Source organism: Seriola dumerili, unplaced genomic scaffold, assembly GCF_002260705.1.
Source record: "Seriola dumerili isolate Sdu_G_001 unplaced genomic scaffold, Sdu_1.0 BDQW01000321.1, whole genome shotgun sequence".
Classification (NCBI taxonomy): domain Eukaryota; kingdom Metazoa; phylum Chordata; class Actinopteri; order Carangiformes; family Carangidae; genus Seriola; species Seriola dumerili.
Genome location: NW_019174576.1, coordinates 4397461 through 4406723, shown reverse-complemented (window position 1 = coordinate 4406723; position 9263 = coordinate 4397461).

Sequence of the window (9263 nt, the reverse complement as noted above, 5' to 3'; positions counted from 1 at the left end):
GTCCAGGTGGGTGTTGCTTGGGGCATGGCTGAGGGCAGTGACTGCTTTGTTGTGACATCACAAAGTCACTGAAGTCCTGATGGCTCGTTTTATGGCTCACAGTTTCTGAATACAGGCTGTGTGCATTTCTCTGTGGACTGAGCGCTTTGATACTTTCACAGTATTAATACAGAACCTAGACCTGCTTTATAGACAACCGTGAAGACAACAATGACATATTATAACCTTATAGAGCGCTCATGACAAATGTGTTAGCAAAAATATTCATCAGATAGAGAGGAACATTAGCATTCATTTTGGAGTTGTTTTTATGGCCATCCAATGAATGTGAGTCTAATATTAAAACAACGCTGATGAGAGCAGTGAGCCACTTTTCACGTTACACTTTGATCCATTAGTATAACCAAATCTTCCTGTGCATAGAAAGAAATCACAGGAGGAGAGAGTGTAGAAGGTATAAACATATATTTATTTAAGCTCATCTCATCATGTAGGAAAACTTATTGTCTGACAGTGCGTGTGACTCATCTGCTATCAGAGAAATGCCAGTAGCAGGTAAATGATGAGCGGTTCACAACACCAAAAATCCATACTTGTATTTCAAGGATTTAAGTCCCAGCTTAAAAGACTGAGAAGTGGCTTTAGAAAATTTTGGAAAGCACGCTTTTATGGGTTTTTCAAGAAACCATGGTCCTGTCTCGGTCACAGCCCTGTACAGCCTTCAGGCTTTATTCTGCAAAAGACCTTTCTGACTTAAAGCATCATAAAATCATGGCTCCTTTTTCTGAGATTAGTGACATTTTCTTTAATCCCTACTCCAATATGTTCTGACTTTGCTTGCCCCCACTGTGAGAAATCATTCAACATTGTTGATAGGTGAGGGCTAATGGAAAATTACCTTTTAGCCTTCCATTTGTGTTAAGTCGGGCATCGTCTCAAGTGAGGAGGGAAGTGCTTATTGCCCCCTCTCTTCCACAACACATTAAACTGTAAATGTGGCATTAAACCTTTCACCATAGCTAATGACATTGCTTTCCCTTATTAAGAATTTAAGAGGTATTAGGACAAGGACAAGGGAATTAAGAGGGACTGTAAACATGTTCTGATTGCTGACCGCATTTAGCGTTGAAGTTTGTACATCACATTCAAGGATTCAAGGATGGGATCAGTGGTTTTGGTGTCTTCAAAAAGGCACCTTTGAGAGGAGCAGCATGAAAGTTTTTTCCCCTTCAGTTTCCACCATGGGTGTAAAATTTGGGTATGGACAGTAGGGACATGTCCCTACCAATGACAAGGTGTCTGTGGTCTCTTTGTGATCCTCAACAGCTCCATAGATGATAGTATTCAGTGACTTGCCTCCTCTAACTGAGTTTGCCAACAACATGCCGCAGTATCTGCACCTCTGCACTCCGGCTTTCAAAGTGCTGCAACACATCCTCTTCTAGATTAGTGGTCTTTATCTATAGTAGTAGATGTGTTCCACCTCAGAGGCTGCATTATCTTAAGGACGCTGCACACAGCCGTGTGTCCTCCAGACAGTCAAGGTTTTGGTTAAACCTACTGTAAAGTAAAATACATGAAAAGAAACATGCCGTTCATCGTCCTCATAATGCCTTTTGAATTAAATTTCAACTTTTCTTTTCTTTTTTGACTATTCCCAAAGTTATTTTACTAGTTGATAAAAGAAAAACTCAGTGTTACAATGCTGTCTACTTCTCAGTTGAAAATCTTCTTACCAGCACATTGAATATGCAACGACTTCTTCCACCTCTAACCATTTAATGACAGGTTCAGCAGCTGTGTAATGACTCATGACAGCTTTTTAGTCTACCTAGCTAATCTTAAGTCAAAAGCTATAATGAATGAAATGGAAATTCAAGGTGCTGACTTAAAACTCTAAACCTTTACATGATTGTGCTGCATATCAGCTCAGGCGCCTGGGCCTCAGCTGTATGACTGCCATCTATAGGGATTCCCAGAGTAACTACACATTCACCTGCTGTCTCCATCGGGGGGACACTGACACCCTCTGACAGGCGAGTTACAAAGTCTGTGAAGTCGTTGGAGTGCTGCCCTGAGGCTTGTCCGTCTTGTCAGTCCTCTCTCCATCTCAGCTTGTGTAAACTGATGTTTTTGATGTGTAAACTGATTTTTCTGATTCGGCCTCTAGTCTTTGAAGTAAAAGTCTAAAACGCTGTGTTACTTTGACAGCCACCTACTCACTCACAGACTTGGACAGATACGTTGTCCTGCAGATATTAAATCCACATTTTGATGCTTGTGTTGTGACTGTTTTTCAAAGATAAGTTTGAGCCAAGATATTGTCCTGCAGTGTATCTCTCTTTAAATAGGGATACACATTTAAAGTAGATCCGGGACACTGAAATGTTTTGATGCACACTGATAAGGGGAATCCAGCTAAAAGTCATTATCATGTATGTACTTCCTTAATTAATTATGTACTAATCACTCAGAAGGACATGTAAATAAACCGAAATGAACAACCTGATTAATATTCAGTATTTCTATGTCCCTACAGTGCTTTGCGGAGCCCCTCCCTCTGTGGATAATGCCTTCCTGATTGGTCGCAAGCGTTCCCACTATGACATCCATTCTGTAGTGCGCTACCAGTGTGTCGACGGCTTCCTGCAACGCCACGTGCCCACTGCTAAGTGTCGTGCCAACGGCAAGTGGGATCGACCTAAAATCATCTGCATAAAATGTGAGTTTTACACGACAGGATTTTCACAGAGCAGGAGCGCAGACAACAAGACTTAAAGCAGTATTTCCATTTGTTAGGTCATTTTCACATTTACATTTTTCTTATATTTAGCATGCACACCACCATAGGTCTGCAAGACCGAGCCTCCTACATTAACTGCCCTCGGGAGCTGCTGTCACCATGTGCATTCAGGCTTCCCATTCCTGCTCTCATTATTAATAATTGCAAGCAAAAATATAACTGTGGTTGCAGACTGAATAAATCCCCTGGGCTTACTTAGAAGTGGTAAGGTCTCCTTTGAAGTGTTTCATGCTTGAGGTGGGATTTTTTATTTTTTTATTTTTTTTAAGAGTTTTTCAGACAATGTTTTTGCAGTGGTTGACCGACCATGGAAGACAAAAGCTGTGTGCTAAAAGCTTTAAATGTTCGACCAAAGTGAAATATGACTTTTATACCCCATATCATGTAAGAGCTTTTGGGCACATGGAATAAAACACTGCTGCAAATACTCGCATATCTGCTCAGAGGGGTTTTTTTTTTATTTTTTTTACATGGAGTGAAATGATGACATTACGGTGTCATCGCAGAAGCTATCTCTTATTTTAGCACAGTGTAGCATCTAAAATCAGCAATAAGATTCTTTTATTATGCAACTGTCACACACCTTATCTCCTCTGAGCTTTAAAATAGACTTATAATAAATGTTTTTTCTTAAAATGATGTTATAGGACTCACTCTGACTGACAGACCGAATAGATGTCATAACTTTTCAGCATAATTTCTTGCTTCTTCAGAGATATGAAGGGTTGATATATATAAATATTCAACAAGCTGAGCCTTGTATTTCATTTTTGCTCTGCTCACAATGTGACAGTAATGATGAAATACTGAAATAATGTAGCTTCTGTTCAAAGTGATAAAGATTCCTTTGCTTATGACTCTTTATCTTTGGACAGAGTTGTTTTTATGGCTCAGAGTTATGGCGTCGTTATCATTCATTGCAGACGACATTTCTTTGTTGGCAAAATCCAGGAAGGGACAGAGCAACCTAATTTGGCAGCACACCCCAGGAACGAGCTTACACTCAGGCTGTGAGTGGGTGGCTAGCTCAGTGTGCTCTTGCTGAAGGCTCCCAGTTGACTGGATGTGAGATAAAACAGATTCCCTCAGTGTGGTGGAAACAGTTAAATCATCTTCAGAGAACATGTGGATTTGACCTTCCTGCTTTTTGATCTGTTTCCCCTCACGACTCACCTGGTTTCACCTCCCTCCGACTATCACTCTAAATGCTTCTCAGTTTCTCTGCATCATCAGTTTCATCTCTCCCACCTTTCACTTTCATCTTATTCCATCTCCGACTTACTTCTTTAATAAATTCTCTGCCCTTTCTTTAATTTCACTGTCTCCTCCTTACGCTCTGTTTGCTCCACCAGCCCGGCGAGCCCACCGTTACCGGCGCCACCACCATAAGGGCAGGAGGGAGCGCAGGAAGCACAAGAGGCACGGCCACAGAGAGGGAGGCCACCACGGAGGAGAGCCGGGTCAGGGCCACAACCACGGCCACTTCTGAACCAAAACAAAAAAACATCCCCTTTCCTTTTCTCCTCTGCTGCTAACTGCAGTTTGCCTGTCTCCCTGTCATCCACATTTCCCCAAACACTACTTCACAACCTTACAGCCCAAAACTCTCTGCCCAAATCCCTGCCCTCCCCCCTCCCCCCCTGCACTGCCCTGCCCTGCGTTGCCCTTCACTCTCCACCCCTGGCTCTCCGAGTCAGCCTGCATCATAGTCAATTCTGAGGCCTGCCAAAGTGCTGCCAGGCGTCACTGGGACAATGACAAATCCCTTTGTACTCTTTTTACTTTCCCTTCTCTGTTGTACTTTCTTGTCTTAACGTGTCTGTCTCTCACCCACCCTCCCAGGTGACCCAGTTACTCTCCCTTCGAGCTCAACAATGACCTGAAACATGGGGCTACGCTGACCTGTTTTTGAAAAAAAAAAAAAAAAAAAAACCTTTGAGATCCACAGCGAACATTCTTCAGAGAGAAGTGGTTTAGTACAAACTGTAAATAGGGACAACATCGCTGAAAATGCCGTATCAAAATCAAACGAGTCAAGGAAGATATGTTGTTGACTTGAGCCTTTTGTCTGTTGAACACACATTATTTTTTACAAATTGTGTTTATTTCTTGACTCTGCTGCTTTTGGTTTGCTCTTTGTAAGACATTGTACTTGACTTAAAGCGATATGGAGTTATTCTGAAATTGATTTTCTTTGAATCAGAGGCAGTTGTAATTGAATTATTTGATTGTTAGCGTTGTATCTTCTTGTCAGTGTAAGACAGTTACTTTAGATCAGATGCTAAAACCCCCCCAGAGGAAAATGGAAAAACACATTGCATCTCAGTTCAGTTCCATCACGTCTCATCACACATCACAGTTTTCAGAAGTGTCGAACAATCTCAAACTGCTCTTGTTGTGTCGGCCATCCACACCTGTTGTTATCAAGGGTTAATCTGAACGTTTGATGTCAGCGTGTCTCAGCTCAGCACAGTATTCCCACATTTGCTTTGCCTTTTCTCGTCATTTTTTTCTGCTGTGGGAATGTGTGCTGTGAATTAATCATGGGGATGTAGCAGGGTGAAGTTCTGTTTCTCCTTCATGTTGGAGTTTTACTTCTTTGGTCTGACGAGAAGAAATTATCCCATCCGCCAGACATGAGAGATACAGAGAGAGGCGGAGCAGGTTATCTATCAAGATCAGAGCATCCTCATATGTCACGGCATAGCACAAGATAAGACAAGTCCATGCACAGAGTCAGCGTACACTGCAAAAAAAAAAAAAAAGTCATAGAAAATCTCAAAATGTTATGTTCAGCCTTCTAAAACCAATAAAATAGATTCTGCAGTCAGGGTGAAAAAAATCTTGCCTTTTCAAGTGTTTCGCATTGTGTCATTTAGTTTAGATTTTTTCACAAAAAGGAGTCGTCATATTGAAACAGGACAGAATAAGGCAGATACTTCATTAGTTTCCACAGTCCAGGTATTATTCTTGAAGAGACTGTCCTCGCCAGAGAAACAACTACTTTTGTCTTTTGTTCACTCACTGAAAATGACCATTTTTATGTGACTTCTTGCAGTTGTGCTAATAATGACATACTTGTCTTAATCGAGTAGTTTTATTTGCTTAAATCTAACCAGACCTTAACCATAATGTATTTAGAATTTAAGAATTTAAGAGTAGGAATTTAAAACTTAAACCTACATAAACATTTTTTTTGGGGGGGGGGGTCCCCCCCAAAAACATTCACATATTACTACTTTATAAAGTTGTTATTGTTAACATGTTAATGCCAACTATTGACTTCAATGACCAACATTGTCTCTTCTTTTTAGCTCAGTTTTGGTCTCCACCAACCCAAGTTAAATGTCTGGATCATTAGCAGCTATATAATCCACTGTGTTTACCAGGTAGTTACTAACTTGCCTTTTAGCTGAAAACAGCTGTTTGCGACAGCTGCAACACTGATGAGAGTAGTGAAACTGAATCAAAAAATAACGTTGCCCTAAAACCAAAACAATAAGATAAAACATTTTATTGAGTTGGGGGGAAACTGCAGAGATGGGTGATGATTTTTATGGGGTTTGTTACTACAAGCATTTCCTTTTCCATTGTGAACATAACATCGATTGCAGCAGCTTTAAATACTCGATTAAAAGATGTTGATTTTTTTGCAGTGTACGGTGCTTTGCCGTTATAACCGTCCTCTAAACCAGGATGGGTTGGACTTGTGATGGAGAACAGACATGATAGCTAGCAGCAGCTAATGCTGATGACTGCTGGATCATGAATCAAAGGTGTGCACAGGGTATGAGGATGAATATGAGTCAGAGGAGACGGAGATGTTGAGATCTTTCTGATCTCAGTGTGTGTTTCTGTGAGCTCTGCGTGCGTGCGTGCGTGCGTGCGTGTGTGTGTTTATGATTGAGGATGTTGACAGTGGCTGAGGTCCCAGAGGATGATGATAGAGGGTCAGCGGAGATTAAGGCTTCCCCATTTCTGGGGCAGACAGAGTCTCACAGAGCTCACAGCTGTTCACACCTGTGCTCGCTCCTGCCGCGTGTCCTGCTTTAAGAGGGGATTGAGATGGATAGAACAAGCGCTTTGCTCTCTTTTCTCTCCACTTTACTGCCAGGTTAAATTGCTGTTTTTTTAAAGCTAGCACTTGAGGTTGGAGCTTCTGGGATTATGTCCCAAATACTGACTCCGGCACTTTTATCCTTGATGCTCTCCGTCGTGTTCTGCTTTTTCCTTCACCACCTCTTTTAGCACTTTTCATTTATCTTCCTCCTCACTTGATTTTCTTTTTACTGTCACTGTCTTTTTTACAAAAGAAAAATAGTGGAGGATAAGCACACCTAAATTTAGTTTAACGGGTTCTTTATTGGTGAAAGAATACACGCAGTCTTTTCAGCAGCCTTTCAAACATCTTATAAAAAGAACACTAAAGCAGGATTGGGTTATATAAAGCCACACAGGTTAAAAAAAAAAAAAAAAAATCAATTCTGTGCACATTTATTCTCTGCCTTTGTTTGTCTCTTCTCACCTTGGCAATGACAACACTCCTCTGCACTAAGAAGAATAGTGAACCTACACCTCTGTATCAGTTTAATTAATCTACTGCATGCCTAATTAACAAGTTGCATTATCTTCGGAACCACAGAGCTGCCATGACAAGGGAAGGGTAAGGTTGACGGACAGCCAGTGGAAGGTTTAGGGTGACGGACAGGAGACTCAGAGAAGTGTCACAGCCGTCAAACCCCTGCCGTTTCATAGATGTCAGACTGCCATGGGCCTTTTTTCTTTTTTTTTTTTTCTTTTCGGGAAAATGGATGACCACGGGAGGATGAATGAAAGGGCAGACAGAAGCCCCTTTCACAGTAATTCAAATCTGAGTTGATGCCCAGAGACAGTGTAATTATGGTTGTGTAAAAGTTCAGCTGTGTCAGAGGAGATGAAAACTTTATAAAAAATGATGAAGTGATAAGGAACTAAATTCAGACCAGAAAATGTGGACAAAATTAAATGAAATAAGACTACTTGTTGAACTGACATTTAATCTACTCTTCTGTCTTGTGTTGATACTTTTTCTCGCCTCTGCAGAGATTATTAGCTCTACCACAACAACACCACGCATTTATGTAAACCATCCATCCTTAATAAGTTGGTTTCAACTGATAATGTCCTGTTTTTGTGAAGTTTTAAAAGTTTAATAAAAAAGATCTGTTTGGTTTGTGATGGTGATATTCCCGCCTGGGCTGTGTGTGTTTGTGTGGTGTCTTGTCTCGGTATAGGGAACAGCTTGCTTTTGGCACATCCTCTGGGACTGGTCACTTTTTGCTATGTGCTTTTTGAAGGTGTTGGACTCTCTCACAGCATCTGTCTCACAGTAACACCTTTAAGTATTGACCGCATAAATAAACAAACATTCTCCCGCACATTTTTCCCTTTTCACATTTCAAACACATTGACCCTGACTCTCAAAAGTGTCTGTCTCTCTTTGCTGTTTCCTCCCACCTTTTCATCTCCTCCTCTCACACACCGTCTCCCTTCCCCCACGTTGGTCTTTGTAGTCGACGCCCTGAAGGCAGGCAGACAGTGATGAAGCCTTATAATTGTGAGTCTTAATTTCTTTTAGTTAATCTGAGCTGTCTCTTGGCTCAGCAGCGAGTATCACACTTGAGGCGAGAGCAGCGGGCGAAGCATTGAACGTCTTCACAGCCAGCAGGCTTCTTCTCAGGCTGAGGCCACCTATCCTAATTGTGGCCCAGTCATCCCACTCGCTCACAGCTCACAGCCGAAGACTTTTGAGTTCAGCCGAGATGAGATAAGTGCGGGGATCGAAAGAGAGTGCGACCGCATCTCTGTGTGCTCGTAGCTGTGACTGTTTGATTGCACTCTGTCTAAACAGCACCGGCGGGAGCTCAGCTTGTTTAAATTTGTTTTATATGTTGTGAGGAAGTGTGAGTGTGGTTGAATCAGCGTGACAGAAAGGATGTGAACAAGTCAGAGGAAATCGACTTTGGGTGTGCTTGTGTCTCAGCGGGTGGGTGCAACAGCATTCATAAATACTAATAATTTTTTTTTTTTTTTTTAAACACAAAAAAACACAACCAGGAACAACTAAAAAATATGAGAGAGGGAGAAAGATGAAATTGGACTGTAGAACTCTCATCTAAAATCCAAGCATGAAGTTATATATAATAGAACAACAAAAAAAAAAATTAGACCTCCACAGAGTTGAAAACAAGTACCTGCAAGGCATAGAAATGAATCCAGGTATCACAAGTTCACTAAGCACTGCCCCCTCACTTATTGTTGCTGTCGGAGTTTGGAAACAGAGCCCTGTAAAGACATGACATCATGATAAAAGACTGAGGGGAAAGCTACAAAACCTGAGCACAAAAGCTGCATTCTCACCAGCTGATGAATGTGCAAAGAAAGAAACAGTATTGTTGTTGTACTGCAGAGCTGAGCCAGT